This window comes from Schizosaccharomyces pombe (assembly GCF_000002945.2).
Source record: "Schizosaccharomyces pombe strain 972h- genome assembly, chromosome: I".
Classification (NCBI taxonomy): Eukaryota; Fungi; Ascomycota; class Schizosaccharomycetes; order Schizosaccharomycetales; family Schizosaccharomycetaceae; genus Schizosaccharomyces; species Schizosaccharomyces pombe.
Genome location: NC_003424.3, coordinates 3751767 through 3777406, shown reverse-complemented (window position 1 = coordinate 3777406; position 25640 = coordinate 3751767). Strand labels below are relative to the sequence as shown.

The following is a 25640-nucleotide window of genomic DNA, read 5'->3' as shown; positions in this document are numbered from 1 at the left end:
TAAGCATATAATCAGGTCATTCGTTGTACCAACTGCTAAGCATAATTGTATTTGGATAAAGAATGTATTTATTGAATTGTAAGATGGCAAACACATTAATTCTCATGAATTTAGAGATTTCAAAAAAATTGATAAAAAATTTGGACAAGCCAGAACTCGAATCTGGGACCTCTTCCATGCTAAGGAAGCGTGATAACCATCTACACCACATGCCCTAATTGTTTATTTTAGCGTAAGAATATTATAATATATACATTAATAACTTGATTTTAGACTCAATATTAATATTTTTTGAAGCTTTTAGATGAACGCAAATCAAAACTTATGTTCTAGCCAACGAAAGAACATACTTGAAATTTATAGTCCCATTAGATGCATGTATTCATAAATTTTTTCTTTTCGGTTTTAGTCAGGCCAGCTACGCTACTCATCTGTTTCGTGTTGAAACACTAGTATTATATCTTTTTTTTTTTCATACGTTCAATAAAATATTTTTTCTTAAAAAAAAAAAAAAAAAAGAGATTACTTTATATAAAGACAAACGTTAAAAATAAATTAATAAAACTTCTCCGTCAGGGGGAATCGAACCCCCGCCGCATCGGTGAGAGCGATGAATCCTAGCCACTGGACCATGACGGATGCTTAGTTCACACAATGTTTATATGTATTTAACGTATATTTAATTAAATAAACAATTTTTTTATAAGCTACTTTTTATTTTGAAATTAATAGTTATTGAAAGGCTGCGATAATTTATAAAACAAAATGTAATTTGCAATCAATGCTTAATAGTAAGTCGAATTGAGATGTAAACGTTAAATTATGAATAGCCTATAATTAGACAATTTATTAACCCCATTCAATTAGTGAAACTACTTTTAATAACACTGTCAAAAACCTTGCCTTCTGTTCAAGATATAGACTTCTCTATTTTTACATCATTATTCTACCCTAGTCAGAACATATACCTATCATATACTTTTTTCGCTCATATTCGTTGAATCTTTATATAAATAGTGTCTGAACAATAATCATAAAACTTTCTATGCTAACACTTACTAATATTCTCTACTTGTTTTTACTAGCGAAAACTTTTGATGGAGAGTTACGAGGTAAAATGTCCTATAACCACCAAAGTTTCGTTTTCTAGTTACATGATGAGATAATGCTTCCAAACCTGATTTACTGGGAAGAAAAACCAAAACCAAAACAATTGCTTAGCCATAATTACTATTCCGGCTATTTTCTTTAGGTTTTGGTAGAAACATTGGTTAACCTCATATAAGTATTTAACCAATTTTTCTTCTGGACAAAGTACAAAGTCGTTATGTGCATGCTATATTGGTATTGCTTACAAATAAGAGAATAGTAAACTAACACTTTTCACATTTTTCTAAGATACTATGACATATTCTCATTTTTTATATTACAATTATAAAATGTCTGGTAGAAATAGAGCTTATGGAAAAAATGTTTGAATCATTACAAACTTTTCGTTTTTACTGTGTTCATTAAGCATAATAAAAAGATTCTTTGAAAGTGGAAGAAATCATGAAGTAAAATTCTATTTTTTCTGTACACAGATTCTCATTCAATTTTTTGGACTGTCGCTTTCAAAGGAAATATTTTATTTAATATGAGCTGGCAATGCTTTTACAGCAACAATTCCCTCAACAAATATGTACTATATCAAAACTGTATATTTGCAACTAGTTATAAAAATCACAACGTACTAGTTGTTGTATTGATAATTTGGTAAATCGTTCTTGCCTAGCGAAATATTGGTTGCACACTGTAATTAGTACATTTTCTTACATTTAGTAAAGCTTGGTATACAAAATTAATAGAGCAGGTGTATACTTGAAAGAGCTTGACACGTTTTATTATTTTCTCAAATTTTTAGTGCTACACTCAAAGATATATACAATAAAGAATGAGTGAGTGAGTACAAGAAGCTGAAACATACAAAAAAACAAGGTAATTCTCCTGAGAATGTTACGAAAGCTAAACTACTCATTGGGTATAATTGTAGGCTTTTTCACATATATAAATGCTGTTTGTAAATTAAAAGCTTTTATTTATTTTATCTGTTTTGGTATAAATTCAAGCACATACCAAAAAGTCTGGCTTATATGAATACTATCCATAATTTGGTTAATTTTTTTTCAAATTTAATTTATTCCTAAATTTATTAGATGATTTTATATAATAGTGATTTAAGTGAAATTTTGATCCTTTACTGGAAAATTGTCGATATTACTACGTGAGTAGCTTAGTTTCTTATAATTGCAACGTAGATAATTATAAACAAAGATATACACAGAAAGTTCAGTTTAAATCCAAATCTACACAATTACAATTTTTGTAAAAAAAGCTTTTTCAAACAGATACTTAGCCTCAGCAGGAAAATTATTGATCTTTGATGTAAAAAACGAATATCGTGAAATTTGCTTGTTTAGTGTTTGAACGAAAAGTTGAATAGTTAGTTATAAAGCGTATAGAAAAAAAAAAGAGTAAGCACATGAAGAAACAATATTTTGTACACTTTGTGACTACACAAACTGTTTTTGTTCAACGATTTTTAAAACCTTTAAATAATAATTTCATCTTGTTTTACAATTTCCGCTTACAAAATGCCACAAATCAACAGCCTTCACATTTTCAGTAGCAGAAATTGTTAAATTCAAATTTTAAATATTACTATTAAAACACTGAACGTCTTTCAGGCTTTGCTGTTGAGAAATCTGTTATAAACAGCAAGTATTAAGTTTTAATGCCTTTTTCTTCCAAAAACAAGTCAAGCGGTGACAAATTTTAATTGTTAGTTAAAAAGCAATTTTAACGATTGAATATGCAGTACAATATCATAGTCTCTTTATAGTCAATTGTTTTTATTTAATTAAACTGTTTTAAAAATTCGAAAATCTAAGTATACTTTCATCTGTAATCATTGAATTCTCAGTTTCAAAAAAATAAAAAAAACAGATAGAAATTTGACTATGCTTTCCATTTTAGAAAAAAAAGGTGTAGTTTTTATAAATCCTATGCGGTTGAGTGTAGGAAAATAATAAAAGTAAAAAGACATAAGTGTTTATTATAGCAATTACCAAATTTTAATAACTTTGATGATGATAAAGTTTATGTGCTATCAGTAATCACATCCGATGAACATTACTCAGTTTTCAGTGCAAATTTGTATTGCGCATCAAGTATTTTGCGACATTGTGGCGTAAAAAAAATATCAAAAATCGGTTTAAAGTAAAATTTTCAAAAAAGTGTATTTCGCATTTAATGTCTAATAAAACGAAGTACTTACCATTGTAATCAAAAGTATGGCAAGAGTGGTGTCCATCGAAAATATAAACAACAGTTTATTTTAAATTTGTACATAAATATGTTAAACCAAAAAAGATTAACAAAAATGGTCGCATGATGTAGTCGGTTATCATGTCGATCTAATAAGTCGAATGTCGCCGGTTCGAACCCGGCTGTGACCAAATCTTTTTTCTTTTATACTTTTTTATTAAAACACGAATATTGCATATGAAAATAATATTCAATTCATAAAATAAATACTTGCTTTATCATAGTATTTTAGGCAATGTCACAAAGTTTCAATTTGATATTTTTCTTCCAAATTCATCAATGTGATAAAACAAAGATCCACATAGCTATTATGAATAGCGGAATGCTTTCTTCTACTGAGCTAACGAGGCTAACCCACTAAATTTGATATAAAAAGCTCTTTTGACTTTAGGATAAACCAATTATACTAGCCCTAAGAACGAAAAACCTCAAAAAAAGGCTACCAGCATTGTTATTCATAACCACAAATCAACGATTTCTCAGAATAAGCTTGGACTTAGTATAAAGCTATTAAACACATAAAGATTATTCACGTACGTATTTTTATGAGTGCAAGAATACATATATCCTAGTTAATTATCAAATATAGACTTTGTAAGAAAATTTGCGTTTTCTTAGTAAAAACCTGATACTTATTAGCAACCTTCTCTGTTATTTAACTTGGTAGTACCACTTTAACATACCAAGTATTAGTCGCCAGAAAGTCCATTAATAAACCCTATACAAACATTAAGTAAATTATTTAAAATTTTGTTCATATTTAACGTTTGACAAATTTGGTAATGTAATCATGCTATATTGTTTATCAAAAAGACTTATGATTTCAATAATAGTTTTATAATTTAAAAAGCAGTTCTGCAATTGACTTTTTTGCAAATAAATCTTTGGCGTCAGTATTTGTATCGTAGTGGAATACTCTTGAAGTTTTATTATCATCAATGGATTGATTGTGTTACCTTTTTTGCTTTTGTGGTGCAACGTTGTTTGCAACTACTATACAACAGTTATTCTTGTTTTTTTTTGTAAAAGTTGTTCAAAATTTTTTGGTACAAGGGTAATGTGGCAAAACACTCAATTTGCTAAGCTAGTATTTATCAAACAGGAAATTTAACAACTAAGTTTGAACATATCAATATTTGCTAGGGAAATGTAGATTTGTTTGTATTTATGTTGAGTCGAACTTAGCAAATGGCCAGAGTATTTCAATCTATACTTTTTAAGTAAATTACCAAAAAACACTTCTTTTGGATAAAGGCAAAACTAACTACATTAAATAAAGACGTAAGAGGCTATGTTTCGCAACTATTTTGTGTATATTTGTTATACGCTGTCATCATTACCCATTATCACTGTACATTTGGAAATCTCAGATGTAATAATTCAAATCAAATGCTTTTCTTTCATCGATATATTTTTACAATATTGTAAAAAACATATGAATTTGGCGCACTAAATTATAACAATTTTCTTTTCTTTAAATCTAATTATCAGACGACTTAAATGGATTGGTTTTTATAGAGGTGTATTTATTTTTAATCGTTCAAGGTCTTTCTTTTTTTTAATTTTGAATAATAATAACAATCAAAGTGTTGGATTTGGTTTATTTATTATTTATGTTTAAATTTTTTATTCTTCATACTTATGGATTGTGCATGTTCAAATCAAAGCTTTGTAGACGTGTTTGAAAGTATTTAAGCAATTAATTTTGTCTAGTCTTGACCTTATTTTAATGTTGTTCTACCTAAAATTTATTCAAAAGGTTCATACAATCATCAATCTTTCTAATTCCGACTACTTTCGGATAGTTACGATAATACTCTAATTAATTTGGGATTTCATCCATCATAAACGAATGAAACTACGGGTTGAAATTATCATTTACGGTGTAACAATGAAACAAAATAAATAAATAAATCAAAAATTCTCGTACCGGTTTAAAGAGTAAAAAAAAATACTTGTTGAGTTTTATAAAACAATAGAAAGCTTTAATTATTCGTTCGAAGTAATTTAGAAACTACAATACAAAATTTACATATTTCAAAGCTGCTGAAGTTAACGAGACCATATATATTTTTTTTCTTTGAAACTTGAAATTGCAGTATTGAAATGCTACGTGAAATTCTTACAAATAAACTTTGCTCATGTTTCAAAACAATTCAATGCTTACTACTCATTTAGTCTTAGCATGTAATTAAGGCTGCTTGCTCTTTTCGTTCCTGATATTGTTTACAATTTTTAACATTCTAGGAGATCTTTTTTTACTTAAATTGTTAAATGAGTTTTGACTGTCGTAATATAAATAATAGATAAAACAATCTTGTTAGAAATAAATTATTGGTGTTTCTATAAATTATTTTACATGCTCACATGGTTTCGCTAACAGTTGTTTATTTCTGCTATTGATACTGGTTTATCTTTTGATTCATGGATTGAAGTTGACACTAACGCTTACTATTTTGTTCAATAGATATTTCATTACTTAAGCTATCTTTATATGACAAAAATAAAAACAAATGGCGATTTTAAGCAAAAATACAGAAATATTAAGATTCATAAGCCTCTAGTGAAATACGCTTGTACATTTTTGCTGTTTATACTTCTCCAACTTGTAATGTATGTTGTTAATTGTAGAAAAAAGGTTAGCAAACTACAATGGAGAAACTTTTGAAATTCCATAAACGGGCTAATGATATTTTACAAACGTTTAATGCATGATGAGTTAAGGAATATTTGTTTTTAGGTTGTTCACAAATTTTTTTGAAATCACGTAAGTTACTTTCGAGTAATAAAAATATATTCGACAATTCATTTTGTAACCATTGCATTAGACAACTCGTTCGATCTTTGCGGTGTACTTTTAGTTTAAATTATGGCGTATTTCAGCATAATCATGTAAATAAGTGTTTAATTAGCTCAACGTTTAGTTTTATTTATTTTTCGTTGAAACCTTTTCCTTTATTAATTTGATCCTTTTGTTACCGGCGAAAATAAATATTATGACTCTATTGCGTTAAGAAAGTCTTTATACAATATAAAATGTATTTGGCTTTTAGTTTAATTAATCAATTCTGTAAGTTTGCTGTGCTTTATATCAAGTATAACCAACAAAAGTAGTACAGAACCAGAACAATACAGATTCGCTTTCAGTGGTTGTTGTTTTATGCGTGTACTCCATGGCGTTTCCTTCGGCGAAATGCTTCAGACATTACCAACAAAAAGAAAACCGACCACTAATACCTTCTGAAGTTCTTTTAGTTATATATGCAAATGACTAAAAGTATCCACACTATGAATTATATTGCGAAACATATCTGTTACTTTACACTTCTTTTGGTTTTCTATGTATAACGAAAGTTTATTTTTATTTTTTTTTTTTAATATTTTACGAAAGATGGTCAATTGCTTAGTTTATAACGCCGCCGGTCGCCAAATAGCAATGAGATGCTATTTAGTTTTAAAAAATTCCTGTTACAGAGAATTATTTTCCAGTATGCTGATGTAAGTTGCAACGGTTGAATACTTAAGTGAACAGTACTTGACTAATTTCTCTATAACTGCTGTTTTTATTTCAACAGTATTCCATTTATGCAGTGATTTTATTTTTCTTAAAGCCAGAATTGTTAAATTTTGCAAATTTCTCTATTTATAGAATTATCTCATTAGGTTGTTGTTAATTAGATTACATTCGTATTTTCCATGCGGATTCGAAAACTCTGGTTAATTTCTTTAATTCAAGAATGTGTGCGACTTTTGGATTCATTTTTATTTCTACGTTTCTATTTCGGTTAATGGGAAAATCAAATTCATTTCCTTTTTTGCTAAGACAAACATTCCATGTTTTTGGAAACTAGGTGAAGCGTAAGTGAGTGGTGTGTATTTCATGAACATTTTTTTTGAAGATTCTGCTCCTTTTTAAGTATTTCTTACTAGACGTTATAACATTCATTTTTTATATGTTTTGATAGTACCATGCGATTGTCTGGAAAATTCTGGTTCATAAGAAATCAATAAAACTTGCTGAATGTTAAAAAGGGTAAATGTTTTTTACCATACGAAAAAATAAAAAGTAAATGATGACTTCAAAAAGATTTGTTTAACCCCGTTGTTAAACATATGAAAGTTTTGTTATAGCATTTCAAGGCGATTGAAATCCCTTTAATTAAACCTTTAAATCAAATTTATTAAACAATGTTTAGAATACGGCTTTATGGTTGTGATATATAAATTTCTTCGTTGATTAATACTATAAATGAGCCGGCCTTTTTTTAATTTTAGTAAAATGAAAGAGGCATTCGTGTTTATTGTTTATCGTTATGAATTGACATATACTCTGTCAAACTTTTCTAATTAAATCCAATTTTATCAAGTATTGATTACTTTTAGTTCATGAATTAAATATGTTTTACAACGTGTAGTTGAATTTAAATTTCGTATCTTTATTCATAATACAGGAGGAATTGTGGTTTATGGAATTTTATTACACAGTAATATAAAGCATGAAAAAATTTCAGAATGAACAGTACGATATATGTAAACTAACCGGGACGTGAGTGTTCGGTCATTTTATGCAGGGTTATCGGACAATCAGTCATCCACATTTTTGAAAGCTATATTCAATAAATACAGTAAAAGTTACGTGATAATACCGCTTAACTGGTCTTATTTAGTTATAAACTACGGATATGTTAACCATAAAGAAACGGCCTTCCTGCCAAACGGAGGACGATGAACTAATACCAACTTTGACTTGCAATATAGTAGGTCCAAAGAACTCCAGAAGGTGAGAAAAGTAAACGTTTTTTACCTAAATTTAATAAACAGAGTTGAATTCGCATAAATCAAACAATTTCCTTCTCGATGAGGTTTTTTTAACACACAAATACGGGGCGTCACCAGCAGTACAATTGTAAAGTATCATTCCTATATTTCAAATTTGTAAATTCTCAGCGCTCTACTATTTGCCTAAATTATAAAACTATTATTGAAATCATAAGTCTTTTTGATAAACAATATAGCATGATTACATTACCAAATTTGTCAAACGTTAAATATGAACAAAATTTTAAATAATTTACTTAATGTTTGTATAGGGTTTATTAATGGACTTTCTGGCGACTAATACTTGGTATGTTAAAGTGGTACTACCAAGTTAAATAACAGAGAAGGTTGCTAATAAGTATCAGGTTTTTACTAAGAAAACGCAAATTTTCTTACAAAGTCTATATTTGATAATTAACTAGGATATATGTATTCTTGCACTCATAAAAATACGTACGTGAATAATCTTTATGTGTTTAATAGCTTTATACTAAGTCCAAGCTTATTCTGAGAAATCGTTGATTTGTGGTTATGAATAACAATGCTGGTAGCCTTTTTTTGAGGTTTTTCGTTCTTAGGGCTAGTATAATTGGTTTATCCTAAAGTCAAAAGAGCTTTTTATATCAAATTTAGTGGGTTAGCCTCGTTAGCTCAGTAGAAGAAAGCATTCCGCTATTCATAATAGCTATGTGGATCTTTGTTTTATCACATTGATGAATTTGGAAGAAAAATATCAAATTGAAACTTTGTGACATTGCCTAAAATACTATGATAAAGCAAGTATTTATTTTATGAATTGAATATTATTTTCATATGCAATATTCGTGTTTTAATAAAAAAGTATAAAAGAAAAAAGATTTGGTCACAGCCGGGTTCGAACCGGCGACATTCGACTTATTAGATCGACATGATAACCGACTACATCATGCGACCATTTTTGTTAATCTTTTTTGGTTTAACATATTTATGTACAAATTTAAAATAAACTGTTGTTTATATTTTCGATGGACACCACTCTTGCCATACTTTTGATTACAATGGTAAGTACTTCGTTTTATTAGACATTAAATGCGAAATACACTTTTTTGAAAATTTTACTTTAAACCGATTTTTGATATTTTTTTTACGCCACAATGTCGCAAAATACTTGATGCGCAATACAAATTTGCACTGAAAACTGAGTAATGTTCATCGGATGTGATTACTGATAGCACATAAACTTTATCATCATCAAAGTTATTAAAATTTGGTAATTGCTATAATAAACACTTATGTCTTTTTACTTTTATTATTTTCCTACACTCAACCGCATAGGATTTATAAAAACTACACCTTTTTTTTCTAAAATGGAAAGCATAGTCAAATTTCTATCTGTTTTTTTTATTTTTTTGAAACTGAGAATTCAATGATTACAGATGAAAGTATACTTAGATTTTCGAATTTTTAAAACAGTTTAATTAAATAAAAACAATTGACTATAAAGAGACTATGATATTGTACTGCATATTCAATCGTTAAAATTGCTTTTTAACTAACAATTAAAATTTGTCACCGCTTGACTTGTTTTTGGAAGAAAAAGGCATTAAAACTTAATACTTGCTGTTTATAACAGATTTCTCAACAGCAAAGCCTGAAAGACGTTCAGTGTTTTAATAGTAATATTTAAAATTTGAATTTAACAATTTCTGCTACTGAAAATGTGAAGGCTGTTGATTTGTGGCATTTTGTAAGCGGAAATTGTAAAACAAGATGAAATTATTATTTAAAGGTTTTAAAAATCGTTGAACAAAAACAGTTTGTGTAGTCACAAAGTGTACAAAATATTGTTTCTTCATGTGCTTACTCTTTTTTTTTTCTATACGCTTTATAACTAACTATTCAACTTTTCGTTCAAACACTAAACAAGCAAATTTCACGATATTCGTTTTTTACATCAAAGATCAATAATTTTCCTGCTGAGGCTAAGTATCTGTTTGAAAAAGCTTTTTTTACAAAAATTGTAATTGTGTAGATTTGGATTTAAACTGAACTTTCTGTGTATATCTTTGTTTATAATTATCTACGTTGCAATTATAAGAAACTAAGCTACTCACGTAGTAATATCGACAATTTTCCAGTAAAGGATCAAAATTTCACTTAAATCACTATTATATAAAATCATCTAATAAATTTAGGAATAAATTAAATTTGAAAAAAAATTAACCAAATTATGGATAGTATTCATATAAGCCAGACTTTTTGGTATGTGCTTGAATTTATACCAAAACAGATAAAATAAATAAAAGCTTTTAATTTACAAACAGCATTTATATATGTGAAAAAGCCTACAATTATACCCAATGAGTAGTTTAGCTTTCGTAACATTCTCAGGAGAATTACCTTGTTTTTTTGTATGTTTCAGCTTCTTGTACTCACTCACTCATTCTTTATTGTATATATCTTTGAGTGTAGCACTAAAAATTTGAGAAAATAATAAAACGTGTCAAGCTCTTTCAAGTATACACCTGCTCTATTAATTTTGTATACCAAGCTTTACTAAATGTAAGAAAATGTACTAATTACAGTGTGCAACCAATATTTCGCTAGGCAAGAACGATTTACCAAATTATCAATACAACAACTAGTACGTTGTGATTTTTATAACTAGTTGCAAATATACAGTTTTGATATAGTACATATTTGTTGAGGGAATTGTTGCTGTAAAAGCATTGCCAGCTCATATTAAATAAAATATTTCCTTTGAAAGCGACAGTCCAAAAAATTGAATGAGAATCTGTGTACAGAAAAAATAGAATTTTACTTCATGATTTCTTCCACTTTCAAAGAATCTTTTTATTATGCTTAATGAACACAGTAAAAACGAAAAGTTTGTAATGATTCAAACATTTTTTCCATAAGCTCTATTTCTACCAGACATTTTATAATTGTAATATAAAAAATGAGAATATGTCATAGTATCTTAGAAAAATGTGAAAAGTGTTAGTTTACTATTCTCTTATTTGTAAGCAATACCAATATAGCATGCACATAACGACTTTGTACTTTGTCCAGAAGAAAAATTGGTTAAATACTTATATGAGGTTAACCAATGTTTCTACCAAAACCTAAAGAAAATAGCCGGAATAGTAATTATGGCTAAGCAATTGTTTTGGTTTTGGTTTTTCTTCCCAGTAAATCAGGTTTGGAAGCATTATCTCATCATGTAACTAGAAAACGAAACTTTGGTGGTTATAGGACATTTTACCTCGTAACTCTCCATCAAAAGTTTTCGCTAGTAAAAACAAGTAGAGAATATTAGTAAGTGTTAGCATAGAAAGTTTTATGATTATTGTTCAGACACTATTTATATAAAGATTCAACGAATATGAGCGAAAAAAGTATATGATAGGTATATGTTCTGACTAGGGTAGAATAATGATGTAAAAATAGAGAAGTCTATATCTTGAACAGAAGGCAAGGTTTTTGACAGTGTTATTAAAAGTAGTTTCACTAATTGAATGGGGTTAATAAATTGTCTAATTATAGGCTATTCATAATTTAACGTTTACATCTCAATTCGACTTACTATTAAGCATTGATTGCAAATTACATTTTGTTTTATAAATTATCGCAGCCTTTCAATAACTATTAATTTCAAAATAAAAAGTAGCTTATAAAAAAATTGTTTATTTAATTAAATATACGTTAAATACATATAAACATTGTGTGAACTAAGCATCCGTCATGGTCCAGTGGCTAGGATTCATCGCTCTCACCGATGCGGCGGGGGTTCGATTCCCCCTGACGGAGAAGTTTTATTAATTTATTTTTAACGTTTGTCTTTATATAAAGTAATCTCTTTTTTTTTTTTTTTTTTAAGAAAAAATATTTTATTGAACGTATGAAAAAAAAAAAGATATAATACTAGTGTTTCAACACGAAACAGATGAGTAGCGTAGCTGGCCTGACTAAAACCGAAAAGAAAAAATTTATGAATACATGCATCTAATGGGACTATAAATTTCAAGTATGTTCTTTCGTTGGCTAGAACATAAGTTTTGATTTGCGTTCATCTAAAAGCTTCAAAAAATATTAATATTGAGTCTAAAATCAAGTTATTAATGTATATATTATAATATTCTTACGCTAAAATAAACAATTAGGGCATGTGGTGTAGATGGTTATCACGCTTCCTTAGCATGGAAGAGGTCCCAGATTCGAGTTCTGGCTTGTCCAAATTTTTTATCAATTTTTTTGAAATCTCTAAATTCATGAGAATTAATGTGTTTGCCATCTTACAATTCAATAAATACATTCTTTATCCAAATACAATTATGCTTAGCAGTTGGTACAACGAATGACCTGATTATATGCTTAAATTCGTAATTTTTAAAACAGCTTCTAAATTACATTGAGTCTTAATCAATCAACAATTTTTGCCTAAATTATGTATCGGTTACGTTTAAGAAAATAAATTTTAACTTAAAAAACACCATGGTTTGTTTGTTATATAGAACTACTATGTAATAAGTCATAAAAAAAGTAAATTAACTGATACATTAAACATATATATATATAAACATTGCTCCGGTGATTTTCTGAATGATAGTAAAACAACATACTAGTGATGCAAGCGTTCATAATCTCAAAACGATAATTCATAAACGATTTCTGTCCCTTCTGTTAAATTCTCGTGTATGTTTTGAAAAGTTATTAAGTAAAAGTCCATAAATATTTGTGCCCACAATAAAATCTCAAAACATCAATATTCACGCCTAAATTTCATAAATTTGAAATTTAAAAAGTAAAAACACCTCCAAAAAAAAAGCAACATAGACGAGAGACTGCGCAAAGTAAAATTTGGCGACTAAACCGAAAGCCTCGATATCATCTATATTTAATGACTACTTAAGTTGAGAATAGTATTCGATTTTTTACACTTTTAAAGGAGGACGAAATGTGACATTATGTTCATTTTTCTTGTTTGTTAAACTCCATAACCACCACCATGCTCTTTTGTTTTAAAATAACATTGACAAAAATCATTTTCTAACGCATATTTGGAAATCATAAACACCAATCTATAATTGCTTTAGTTTTTGAGAAGCATAACTAAATCATCCTCTCAAATACAAGGATACTATTTTGGACAGAATGGATGGATATTGACAGTTCAAATCGTTGCGATACTTTTTATTCTTATAATATGGAATTACAAATACCGTGATTAGCCTTACTCCGCATTAGGGTACTGAAAACATCTAAACCCATCCTACTCTATCTTGCGGTGACTGCTTATCTTTTGCAACCCACATATCGGTTTTCATTGTGTATCATCTTCCTGGATATCCTTTGTAATAGTTTAATCGTAGTAGATAAACAAGCAATGAGTAAGAAAAAAAATGTAGTACGACGATGATGTGTTTTCTCAAGATGATAACGGATCTAGCTTCGCCATCAATAAGTATGAGGCAAAGGAGTCCATCTTTGATGAAACATCCATTTGCCTGTTGTACATTTTTGCAGGACAACCAGCCTGAGCACAAGAGACATGGTGTACTAGACTTTGTGCGGAATGTCTACTTCAAAACTCGCATCTTTATATCTGATATATAGAGATATAGAGATATAGAGAGAGGCTGATGATTTATAAACACAAACGATAAGACTTGTAACATGAAGTTTGTCGAAAAAGTCAATCTTTAAATCCCTTTCTGGATTTCTTTCTATGTTCGAGCTTTGGTACCATGCTTTTAGTGCGGTCATTTAAAGGCATAGCGATGATAGTTCTAAAGTTACTGTATTGATCAATTGGAAGAACATCCAAATAAAAAAAAGCATGCAAAATGCTAGTATTATCAGTAACTGCAAATAAAAAAAGATAACAAAAATTTACAGGATCATCGAGAAGAGTAGATACTGATAATATTGAGATCCACAGCACTCAACAACAGTCTTGGATTTATTTAGCCATTTGCTTAACTTACTGTCTCAACAATATTGTTGTTTGGCATCGCCATAAATATATGACCTAGAAGTAAAATTCGTGTTGTCGAAACAATTCCAATCGGTTCACTTTTCTCTTTCAAAAGTATATCGAAGTAGGAATGATGTACTCCCAACTGCGGATGGAAAAAGTTCTTTATCGATTTTAATATCTGGTGTTGTGGAAAAAAACGAAATACGATCAAAATTGAGAAAATTAAGAAAGAATATGAATATGGTTTTACTTATTTTACTACCCATGATGTCGTTGGTTAAAAACATGATGTTAAGGGTGAACCGCAGCATATTGGTCGTTTTTAATTAAGGAATTGAATGACTTTCAAAGATGCACAGTAATCCTTCCTTAATCACCATTTTAGATTTATTAATTTCAACATACGCTCTCCATGTACTTGGAATCGAATTGAGAACTTGTTATGCCACAAATGAATATCTTTTTATTGAGTAACATCGTTAATAAAGCAAATGCTTCACGGTATTTTTTGAAATCTTTGACAGTATTTGTTCAGCTGGGATGGATGATAATTTGACGAGGCACATTCCTTATACGCAAACGAAAGATACAATTTCGCTTTGGCAAAACATTGCAAATGTTGCAATTGTCCCAATTATATATGCATCATTAAATTTGCTTAGCATTACTTTTTCCTTGGTAGTTACATTCAGTGCCAAACAACCGCTTTAACCTTTCATACAAAACTTTTGTGTATTCACAGAAGCATCCACTGGGCGGGAAACCATTTTTCTTGTTTCTGCATGTATTCTTAGAAGAGATTTAAGCTTTCCCTTGAATTTTCGAATGTTGATAAAAACAAAATAATAGACTTTGGAAAGGTGATTCAATGAATAAACATGAAACGTTCACCGTACATTAATTAAGCATCCTTTTCGACCACCCTGACTTGTTCTCTCATCACATCTTGATAACCATTTACACGAGAGATTTAAATGAAGAAGAATGAAAAATTCACTTTGACGAGTCTTGGAACCCCTAACTTGGAAAGGCACAGATCATGATTGCTACAAAAGCATTTGCACTCGGTTTCAGCTATAGGAAGTGTGATTGGTCGTACATGATGGATTGACATTCTCGTCTATTTGGATCACATACAGAAGACAAGCCAAGTCAGAGCAGACAATACGTATGCGATTGAGACATTATTTTTGTGAAATTTATGATTCTTCCACATGTTTGAATGATGTAGAAGATGTACAGGAAACTTTTAATGATGATACGATATCGGTTCAATCACAATTCATAAGCGAAACGAATGCCAAATACTAATACTATATATCCATGAATCATTTACCAATAGTATTTTTACTGTTCGTGAATGCTGAGAAAGTTTATGTCTAATGTATTAGCTGTGTCAACCATTTATAGTGTGAAGCCACTTTCCACTTGCAACGCTAAGGATACCGAGACGCAGGATACCTAGACGCACAAATACATTATGCTAGTGGCACGGCCAAAATTATTTACTCCAAAGTCTTTATCCTCTTCGTTTATATCGCTAACAAGAAATCGTAGTCACAAATGTACATACGTTGAAACATTTGAACAACGTACAACAAGCCAATAATGACAAGAATGGAGATGAAAGTGGTGATGGTTAGTGGTAGTCGTGGTAGTAATGGAAGTGGTAAGTGGAAGTGGTAAGTGGAAGTGGTAGTGGTAGTGGTGCTGTGCTGATGCTGGCGCCGATACTGGTGATGATGTTGATGCCTATACTGACACTAGTACTGACACTAGATGACACTAGTACTGGTACTAATGGTACCATTCAACTTGGCAAGTATAAGACTTATGTGTGTAAGTGGTAAAAAATCAATGAGTAAACTCCACTAAGAAAATTTCACAACTCCGTTGATTCTTTTGAGTATACAAACATGAACGTTCAAGTTTTACCTTTGTTAATTCAATTCTAATTATACTGGTTTGTACTTGCTAAGCATGCCCTGTTCACTTATCTAATTCGTTTCAATTGCGGCAACTCTGGTCCGATTTATAACTCGAAGAACTGAGTTTTTACCCTTTGGATAAAGTTTGTCAACATACTTACAACGATTATGGTCTCCACTCCTGACGTAGTTCCATGTGGTAATAGAACACAAACTTCAAAATCTCATCACTATATTATACTTGGTACAACATGCAATACCGATTGTATATACCGAATACAGTTTCCTATTGCAATGAATGTGATTTAATCATTTTATGGGAGTTTTTTCATTTAAAACTGCTTTAAATCTAAAAACTCTTCTTTATTCTTGACACTCGTATATGTTGTCTGATATTCCTATTCGTGTTTCAATAACGAAGTTTACTTTCATTCAAATAAATAGAACCAATCAAGTTTACTAGTGCTTATTTTTTTCTTTTTTAATAAAAAGAATGAATATTAGGTGTATGATATGAATACGTTTTTGTTTGTTTGTTTGCAAATTAAAATTAAAAACAACAAAAAATTAAAGCTACTGATTTAACTTTGCTTATTCCATAACACTTCTTACTCAATCTCACATAACCGTTGCATTCATTATATAGCTTAGCTTCAATGAAAGTGGTCAATAAATGTAAAAATAAGTAATTCAGCCTTGCTCAATTGCACCGTTTTTCCAAATGTCGTATGAACACTCAAATAAAGATGTGACAAAATAAATAAGAATAAAAATAAAAATAAATTTACAAATCAGAGTTTAAACCCAATGTATTTCCAAAAAAGAGTTTATCACAAACCAAACAAGATAGATATGAAATGAAAAGTTAAATAAATAAAAATGGATGCGAATGGTTAGAATTATTAGATCAAGGTAAGTTTGCTTGGGAAAGATTCATGAGTATTTATAATAAACATATAATTCTCAAATAGCTTAGTGAAGTAATGGTGACTGAGCTACAAAGACAAGGAAATAAGTTTTTGAAAAATTTCAAAATGCTGTTAATAAAATATATGTAGTAAAATTACAAATACCAAAGACATTTCGGAAAATTCATCCTTCAAAGTTCTTGTTCTTCCAAACTTCGGTATACTTTCCACACGATATTTATCAATTACCATCAGACTTCTAAAGAGCTTAATTTACTCATTTTATCGCTGGTAATCTTGGTAAAATCAGTGTTTATATCATTTGTGTAAATATTGATGGTTGTTAACATTTTCTGAAACAATTGCTGATATGAAAGACTATTAAAAGTCCTGTTTCAAAAATTGAGATAAAGATTTTGGAAAACATAGATACATGTACATCATCGCTTAGCACTTTGAGAAAGAGATAATAATAGAATCATATTTACCCCAAACTAATTCATGGGTGATTGATGAAAACATCAACCATTGTTTCATTTCATAAAGCAACACTGGGTGAGCACTAAATAGACGGAACCAAATGATGTGAGGTTCATGATGGGTTCATCGTTTCCATTCAGTTTACACACCATACGAAGAGGAAAAAGAAGTTATTAAAAAAGTACAAGCGATGCCGTCAGTTGGATATAAAGAAACGAGAGCTAGTACGTATTACCACACCACCACAATTTAACCCGATTAGGCAAACATCAAGAGTCCTGCAAAGACCGAATCAATCGGTACATGTCTCGCTGAAAAACTTTATAGTTGAATGTTGTCTCCATTTCTTGTGATATGAGTTTCAAGTTTTGATCTTTTTTAAAATCGTCATCAATCATTTCATCATTTCATCTTTTTGTTTGTTTGTTTGTTTTTTTAATTTTTAAACAATATCGAACTTTAATTACTGGAGTTCAGCCGACTGGAGATGTAAAAGTCTTTATCGTTTTTTGTTGACAATCATACTCGAAAAAAAAGAAATCAAATCAGAATTGAACACGAAGTATGACCCGAATTGCTCTAGTACACGTGATGTCGTCATGGCAAGAAATTTTGGTGATGTGGGTCTACTAATCCAATAATAGCGACTTCCTTACTTATTAAGAGACTTGGTGGTAGTTTAATTTGCAAAGTTTTGAATAAATAAAAAAAAATCGTCACAGTTTACAAATTCGGTAATTTGTTTTCCGTGGAAGAAAAGCATTCCGGATGAGAATAGGATCCAATTGAATAGAAGATTGAAGAAAATGGAACCGGCGATTGAGAAAGACTACAAGATGAAAAGCCAGAGACAATGATTATAGCCCAAAGGAAGCTAAGATACACTAAGTTATACGAAAAGCACGATAGCTTATTCATAAACAATCCAATTTCGAAAATTGTGTTGTGCCAGTTACAAATTACAGCAATCGGTGATAAAAATCAAAGCTGACTTTGTTATTGGCCGTATCTTTTCGAAACTTTGATTCTACTGCTTATGGAACCGTTCTTTAATTTGATTGTGTTTGGGAGAAGAAACTGTATGATAGTAGTGTGTGCAGACACGCAAGATGAATGAAATACTTCGAAAGGAATGTTTATGTAAATACTTGTGGAGACTCAGTTTAACTCCAGCATTTTTTCAACTATCCCAATAATCCCATTATTTCTATTTCTGCCTCACGTTTCTATTAGCATAGTATGGTTGGAATTTTGAGTTACTTCTTTGTAGCATTCTTTAAGGATTCATTTTTACAAACCACCTAATCATTGTGTACAAGTTATACTTAGGTAATCATATGCATGCTCCGTTGCTTATCTCGTTACCAAAAATCTGTAAACTAACACTTTTACAATAGTCAATTAAGATATTCGGGTTTTTTAGATGCAGCTTCTGTATAGTTTTCTTACTCAAAGCGCATTATTTTTCTACGGATAGATTTTAAGGAGCAAAAACAGTATCATCAGCTTTTATCAGTCATGTCGAATGTGAGGATTCTTCATGCTACGTTAAAGAAACGAGTCGAAAAGGAAGTGCGGTTGACAACGACTATTTAAATGCTAAGGAAATAAAAATGTAGTAAGTTTTTAAAGTTACCGATGGAAACGTAGTATTACGTATATGGAATCTTGCATCATTATGGAACCGTCAAGTTACGGAATGTAAATTTCCTACGCTTGATTTGAGGAAGGAAAATCGTAAAATCTAGACATTGAATATGTTTTTTCAAAATGGATAGCCTTCATGGTATTTGTATAATATTATTTAATTACAGCCTAATTTGATTTAAAAATCACTTCTGCGACTCATACTTTTTCGATGGTTAAAGCTTGATTTAGGAATATGGGTTTACCGCAGAACTCTAGCTCTTCCAATCAACCATTATTACCTCGAAAGGTATAACAACTCAACAAGACCTTATATTGTCTCCAATTCTATATGTTACGTTATGCTGTTATAAACAGAAGAAACGGTGTATCTGCTGTTGAATAAGTTTTTGCATTCTTATCACTTGGATGTATTATTACATTTCGTTGGTTTGTATATGTACATATACTTAAACATGTGTGTTTATAAATCAAGTACCATATTTAAAAAGTGTTTATTTTTTTTATTTTTATTTACTCAATTGTTATGCCACATACTTTAACTAAAGATATAGTAAGTATGAGCAACTGGCGTACGTAGACAGAGAAATAGAGTAGCAAAAAATTAGTCATAAACTGATCAAGTTTATTATTACCGTTATAACAAAGATTATATTCTTCCATTCATGTCGTAGATGTGACGTCAACCATTCCCATTGCCTCTTATGATTAGTATTATACAGCGAAGTTATATATATATATACAATAGACAATCAATATACATATAATAGAAAAGATGCCAAAAAAACTCGGTTTCCTGATTTGTTCCTGGTCATCAGTTAATGAATTTTACTTGATTAACTACGTTGAGCAAAGAATGAAATTGATTTAATTCTACAGTACATTGTGTTAGGGTAAATATTAGAATCTAGAAACAAACATTAGTTTGTTTGTTTGTTTTGGGGAGACGAATTATTATAAACATCATTTATCATTCTTTTAACTATAATAATTGTTTAATAAAAAAAAATATATGTTTGTACTTACTTTGTTATTGTACATTTCCATTGCAACATTTAATAATGTCATGTTATCATGCTGTCATACTACACTGCAACTAACGTACTGACCGATTTGATCGTCAATTTTCTACGGAATCGATGAATCGAATGCATATGTTCAAATCGCTCGCCTTGCCAATGGCCTAAAATTGCGAACCTGAAACTGAAATATCAAAAGAAGACTCAACTAATACTTAAAAGGAAATAGAAGGAAGATTTCACTCATACCTACCGAACGTATGATTAGCATAACATTTCAAATATATATATCCCTTATTATAATAACTCCCTATTAGGATTAGCCCGATATAAAAACATATTCTCTTTGGTTATAAAAATCCAAGAAAGGACATTTTTGTTACTAAATATACTAAGGCAAAAAGCCTCAATCAAAAATTGCGATCCCAATTATTCAGAATGATAAATTTGATTGGATTTATTTTTGGCTATCATGGTAAGGATATACTAGAGGTTTAATCTATTTGAACATTTCTCAGATTAAAAAGTCAAGGACATATGTCTCCATGTTGTTCGGAAACTATTTATTTTTCCGTCTAAATTATAATTATTCAAGTGCTCAATGTTATTTAGCTCGATCGATTTCTCTTGGTTTTCAATAATGTCGATCAATTTGACTAAACACTCATTCAATCTTTAACTTTTTCTCTTCCAATCTCTACTTTAGACTGTTAGAATGTATATACAAAGCATTAACTTTATTATTTTCAATGATTAATTACCAAATTGTTTATGAATTTTTAGTAAGTATACAAGTAATGCTGATGTTCGCGATATAAAAGTTTAGCAAAATACTGACTCTAATTATATAGCCAATTGGGGTGTTCAAGTATAATGTATATAATGTATATAATGAATGTATATATATATATATATATATATATATATTTTTTATAAGTAATCATTATCCAATCATGTTGAAAAATTTGAAGATTGACGATATGAAATAGTTGTAGGAGAATAAAAAAATATATTATTATTATTATTATCACTATCATTCTTCCAAAGTAAATACATACTTTACATAAATCCCTTCAAATAGCTTGTTGACATAATGAAGACCAAATAATAAACGACTGCTATTGTCGCTTTGTTGTCGTGGACTATTAAAGTTTACGGACGAAATAATGTCTAGTTGTCATGTTGCAAAATATTAATTCCATTTCTTATCGCCGTGTTTTTTATACCTATTTGTCCCTTATTTACACGTATGTATTAATATCATTTGAACGAATGCATTAATATATGAGTTACAGAAAATTGGCGGATTATCTTCGAAAAATATTTTGACTCAATTTGAATCGTGTCACTCAACCCATTATAATAAACGAACCTCATAAAATCGTTTACCGCTTCTCCTTAATCCATTTGTGTAATACTGAATGCTAAGTAAGAGTGGAAAGCTTCCACCATCCACCAGACCATTACAAGCACTACATACGCCATCTTCAATATCGTATATTTTCAGTAGTCAACTTGACTAGCTCTTATTGGCGGTTTTATTCAAGAGAAGATTCATCCGGTGAAAATTCAAGCAACTATTACTGCACTAGCAATTGGATCGGTAAATAGGCGAGATCTGAAAGTTTCGGTAAAGTTTTAGATTACATGGCTTAGTTTCACACGCTCTTTATATTCTCAACCTTCCGACGCAAATCACCAGATTCAATAAATGAGTCCTACTCCTACACCTACTCTTATCACTTGTAATCCAAAAAAGCTCCATTTCTTTCTTATACGCTAATTCACTATTAAATAGAAATGTATATGCAAAACAGCGAGAAATTTGTAGATACGTTGAATGTTGTTGCTTTCACATTTGCAACTCTTAGTAGTTGTTCAAAACAACAATGTCGAGCAAAGATGTTTGCGATGTTTGAATGATTCTTGGATTGTATTTGGATTCCATCGGTACTATGGCCTGTTGATTCGGCACCTTTGTCATTTTAGCAACTTTTGTTTTCTTTTCTGTGTCGATGTAGTTCTCTATACCATATTCATGTTCATATCAATGTCCATATCAAGGTCCATATCAATGTCCATATCAATTTCCCATGTTCCATTACATATCCCGTGTTCTTTCCTTCTTCCAGCTTTTACATGCTAGCCTTTTATACAATGATTCCTCTCATCTCGACTCGTTTGATGAATGGGCGTTTAGTTTTTGCAACAACATATGCGTTGGGTTATCTCATATCGGGAAACACTTTCTGCCACTTTTAACTTGAACAAAGTTGGAGAAATAAAGTGATGGCAGATATTGCAAGTTGTTTATAGTGTGCCTGTAGAAATGTAAAAACGCTATGTTTCGTGAATGCCCAGCCTGTAAATCGAAATAAGATTTCGTATTTATTAAGCATTGGAAGATCACAATTGTGACTTTGTGGGTTTCGTAAAGAACATCATATAGATTTCTTTGACCAAGTGTAATAAAGCAAAACACACGGACATAGTATGGATATGGACACAGCATGGGTATGGACACAAGCAACACTACCAGTCGTTTGAAACGATGAAATGGGCAACAAGTCGATTTGTTTTTCATCTATCAATCGTTGTAATTCACATGCAGCTACAAGACGACACGTTATATTTAGGGTGCAAAGCAGGTAGAGATTTCATAGGCATATTTCGAAGTACCAGCTTTATGCCAAAACATGCATGCATGCAAGAAACTCCATAACTTCGTTTGCGCAACTCCTGCTTATCGTCTTCTTTCTATACCCATACTGTTGGATCAATGAATGAACGTAGCAATAGATACAAGATATAGCGCCACACTTTTGAGCATATCCTAATGACAGTAATTCGTTTTGTTCTAAGCGACCAAGTATTCGCTCTTGCAACACTATAGTTCTCACTTTGAGGAAACATTCCTTTGATGCCCATGTTCATTCCACTTGGATGACAGAATCCTCGATAGTATTAGTATTAATGAATTAACTGTCAGGATGTGTTGTCGTTCTTGAAGTAAGTCTTGTGAAAGAAACCACCGAGTTAAAAATAGAGATCTTGATGGTTTTATATATAAAAGTTTAATGCTTGCCTATTTATACATTTCCCAAGGACTGCTGAGGTAGATGCGTTGTTCAGTTGACTAGGATTTGTTTGAATTCAAAGATTATCTATTCAAGTCTTCTTTATACGTTTGCATGTGTTTGATAAGAATTCCATTGATTCAGAAAAAAAGTGCCAACAGTTTTTCCAACTTGACTGACACTACAACCTTCCAATCATAGCCATACTACTATGGTATAAAAATAAAAGTTTACAATTTTACTACTGTTATATATATTTCGATGGTAGTGAAGCTTTAAAAAAAAGAAGGAATAGCATACCGTCAAGTCGTTAGTTGATGGGTAGGGTTGTTAGCCTAATTATGAGTTTTATTTGTAAAATAGGTTTAGGTTTTAGTTTTAGTTTTAAATTATTAGTCCAATCATGAGTTGAGCTGCTAGTTTAGGCGTGCGTTGACCTTTTAGCTTAGGTGTATTGTCACGGTTTGGTTTTCATATCTCTGCGCCGCCTATATTAGCAAACAGTTGACATAGAATTCACAACAATAACAAATTAAAAATGCATCATCCTGTAATTAAAAGAAGGTATATTGATGCATCCTTTGCGTGAATCAGACACGTAGAATCATGTTTCTCTCATGACAAAGAGCACTTATAGTAGCATATCTAGAATTTCTCTCAGTTTTAACTTTCTTCGGTCTCGGTTTTTCCCTTGACAAAGCTGATAATATATCATGTACAATCAGGCAACACATTTATTTAGCCAACATTCTAGTTCAAAAGCAACTTTTTGCTAAATCAAGACTGTGATGGTGTAAAAATATTGCAGTCAATATTTTTGTACTAAAAAAATTGAAAGCTTTAGTTGATACGTCCACGGATTGAGTCCTCGCGAGCTTGGTTCTATGTGTTAATTATTATCATTATCATTATTTTTTTTGGCAAACTTCAAGGGAGTAACTTCTTCACCTCATTTACAAGCTCCACTAAAAATTAACTCAGCAATGATTTTACAATGCTCGAGAGTAAAATGTTAAATTCGTATTAAATCTACTTGAAATTTCTTAAACACATTTTATGGTTTTGCGGGATTTTATATTCGAGTACTCAAGAACAAGGCAATAAATCCATAAAAGAATTGCTGAATGTAACCAACATCATAGATGAAGCTAATATTGATTATGTTAGGTGAAACGCAATTGCCAATTGAACTAAGTGTGTTGAAATAGAACATCTGTAGATAATCATTCATTCGATACACTGATAGTTGAAACTGGGAAATTATAAAGTTAGCTTATAGTGTTAACGCTTTTCTTCAGCACTAATAGGCAATTGAGGCATATAAAATTTGTTTACTAACTATGCGTAGCGAAGCTAACGTTTATTTGTAAATTTAAATAATAAGGTTTTTTTTTTTGTTATCAATAGTTTTTATTTTCTGTAATTACACATGATATTCTTACTGATAACCCAAGCAGATAGACTGAAATTTGTAAAGCATTTACAACACCATGTGTAAAATTTGCTATTTTATTTAAATACTTATCAAATTTCATATCAGTGCAGTGTTTACCAACAAGCGTACGATAGCGTATACGTTATCATTTTATTCACATTTGCTCTAAAAAATATATTTCTACAGTTTTGGCAGTTCGGTCCTACAATACACGCAGATAAGTTTAAAGCATGGTGAATAAATTCAGCTTCTTTTTTTACGAATTCCTTATAATTAATGAAAATATTTACTAAATTCCTTTTCATTTGCTACTATATATGTTATTTGTGTATATATTGCAAGTATGAATGAATTTTCAATGAAGTCGCAATGGTGTAGTTGGGAGCATGACAGACTGAAGATCTGTTGGTCATCGGTTCGATCCCGGTTTGTGACACTTTTTTTGCACAGATCATTAATCAAATTTTTAATTAACGACGTTGAAAAGGAAATTAATTGAGTGTTTATAGTTTCAACTAAACAAGGTTTATCATAGGTATGAAGTGAAATTTAAAATTGCGCGATGATTAAGAATATTTAGAGTGTGGCCGTTCAGATCTACCAGCGACTATATGCTCTAAGTAGAATGTTATATTTTAAACACTGCGTATATTTAGCCTATAGTTTTATTTTTGTTAATACTTTGAGCTTGATAAGGCGGTCTTTTTAATGGTACTACAGTGAGTGCGATCTAGTTACGAAGACGGATTGGTCGTGTTATTATGGAATAAAATCTTTAATAGAAAGAATTATACAGCTTGCGATTAAGCTAACCAAGGAGCTCAACATTATATTTTCTAGGTACGATTTTCCAAACAGTCCAAACACCAAGTAGACACGATTTTTATTTAATTTATGCGAATGCAAGGCATAATACCAAAACCACCAAACAACAACGGAGGCGTAATAATAAAAAGTACAAACACGAATTAATAAATGTACGTACAAAGAAACCATAAAAACT

At 30.4% G+C, this 25640-nt stretch overlaps 16 long non-coding RNA genes and 7 other non-coding genes across 23 annotated transcripts; 10 read left to right on the top strand and 13 right to left on the bottom strand.

Moving 5' to 3' along the window:
- Positions 1-141: 141 nt before the first annotated feature.
- Positions 142-215, bottom strand: SPOM_SPATRNAALA.05. The gene has a single exon. It is a non-coding gene; the product is annotated as a tRNA-Ala (tRNA).
- A 352-nt stretch (positions 216-567) lies between these two features.
- On the bottom strand, positions 568-639 carry SPOM_SPATRNAGLU.04. The gene has a single exon. It is a non-coding gene; the product is annotated as a tRNA-Glu (tRNA).
- Positions 640-650: 11 nt separating this feature from the next.
- Positions 651-1553, bottom strand: SPOM_SPNCRNA.396. Its single transcript, NR_150792.1, has one exon. It is a non-coding gene; the product is annotated as a centromeric lncRNA (long non-coding RNA).
- Positions 1554-1559: 6 nt separating this feature from the next.
- SPOM_SPNCRNA.333 lies at positions 1560-1934 on the bottom strand. The gene has a single exon (NR_150741.1). It is a non-coding gene; the product is annotated as a centromeric lncRNA (long non-coding RNA).
- Positions 1935-3423: 1489 nt separating this feature from the next.
- Positions 3424-3497, top strand: SPOM_SPATRNAILE.04. The gene has a single exon. It is a non-coding gene; the product is annotated as a tRNA-Ile (tRNA).
- A 3893-nt stretch (positions 3498-7390) lies between these two features.
- SPOM_SPNCRNA.233 lies at positions 7391-7882 on the bottom strand. The gene has a single exon (NR_150650.1). It is a non-coding gene; the product is annotated as a centromeric lncRNA (long non-coding RNA).
- A 1161-nt stretch (positions 7883-9043) lies between these two features.
- SPOM_SPATRNAILE.03 lies at positions 9044-9117 on the bottom strand. The gene has a single exon. It is a non-coding gene; the product is annotated as a tRNA-Ile (tRNA).
- Positions 9118-11901: 2784 nt separating this feature from the next.
- SPOM_SPATRNAGLU.03 lies at positions 11902-11973 on the top strand. The gene has a single exon. It is a non-coding gene; the product is annotated as a tRNA-Glu (tRNA).
- A 352-nt stretch (positions 11974-12325) lies between these two features.
- SPOM_SPATRNAALA.04 lies at positions 12326-12399 on the top strand. Its single transcript has one exon. It is a non-coding gene; the product is annotated as a tRNA-Ala (tRNA).
- Positions 12400-12983: 584 nt separating this feature from the next.
- Positions 12984-16695, top strand: SPOM_SPNCRNA.3679. The gene has a single exon (NR_193042.1). It is a non-coding gene; the product is annotated as a centromeric lncRNA (long non-coding RNA).
- Positions 13438-14542, bottom strand: SPOM_SPNCRNA.232. Its single transcript, NR_150649.1, has one exon. It is a non-coding gene; the product is annotated as a centromeric lncRNA (long non-coding RNA).
- SPOM_SPNCRNA.231 lies at positions 15293-16384 on the bottom strand. The gene has a single exon (NR_150648.1). It is a non-coding gene; the product is annotated as a centromeric lncRNA (long non-coding RNA).
- Positions 16674-19101, bottom strand: SPOM_SPNCRNA.3678. The gene has a single exon (NR_193041.1). It is a non-coding gene; the product is annotated as a centromeric lncRNA (long non-coding RNA).
- Positions 17231-19178, top strand: SPOM_SPNCRNA.3677. Its single transcript, NR_193040.1, has one exon. It is a non-coding gene; the product is annotated as a centromeric lncRNA (long non-coding RNA).
- Positions 19179-19944: 766 nt separating this feature from the next.
- Positions 19945-20833, top strand: SPOM_SPNCRNA.3676. Its single transcript, NR_193039.1, has one exon. It is a non-coding gene; the product is annotated as a centromeric lncRNA (long non-coding RNA).
- A 365-nt stretch (positions 20834-21198) lies between these two features.
- Positions 21199-21873, bottom strand: SPOM_SPNCRNA.3675. The gene has a single exon (NR_193038.1). It is a non-coding gene; the product is annotated as a centromeric lncRNA (long non-coding RNA).
- Positions 21418-23424, top strand: SPOM_SPNCRNA.3673. Its single transcript, NR_193036.1, has one exon. It is a non-coding gene; the product is annotated as a centromeric lncRNA (long non-coding RNA).
- On the bottom strand, positions 22041-22321 carry SPOM_SPNCRNA.3674. Its single transcript, NR_193037.1, has one exon. It is a non-coding gene; the product is annotated as a centromeric lncRNA (long non-coding RNA).
- Positions 22596-23677, bottom strand: nam5. Its single transcript, NR_150647.1, has one exon. It is a non-coding gene; the product is annotated as a centromeric lncRNA nam5 (long non-coding RNA).
- Positions 23678-23714: 37 nt separating this feature from the next.
- IRC1-L lies at positions 23715-24247 on the top strand. The gene has a single exon (NR_151221.2). It is a non-coding gene; the product is annotated as an IRC1-L/borderline left, centromere proximal ncRNA (long non-coding RNA).
- Positions 24248-25000: 753 nt separating this feature from the next.
- SPOM_SPATRNAPHE.02 lies at positions 25001-25073 on the top strand. Its single transcript has one exon. It is a non-coding gene; the product is annotated as a tRNA-Phe (tRNA).
- Positions 25074-25104: 31 nt separating this feature from the next.
- Positions 25105-25555, top strand: SPOM_SPNCRNA.3672. Its single transcript, NR_193035.1, has one exon. It is a non-coding gene; the product is annotated as a centromere proximal lncRNA (long non-coding RNA).
- On the bottom strand, positions 25337-25606 carry SPOM_SPNCRNA.3671. The gene has a single exon (NR_193034.1). It is a non-coding gene; the product is annotated as a centromere proximal lncRNA (long non-coding RNA).
- Positions 25607-25640: the final 34 nt, after the last annotated feature.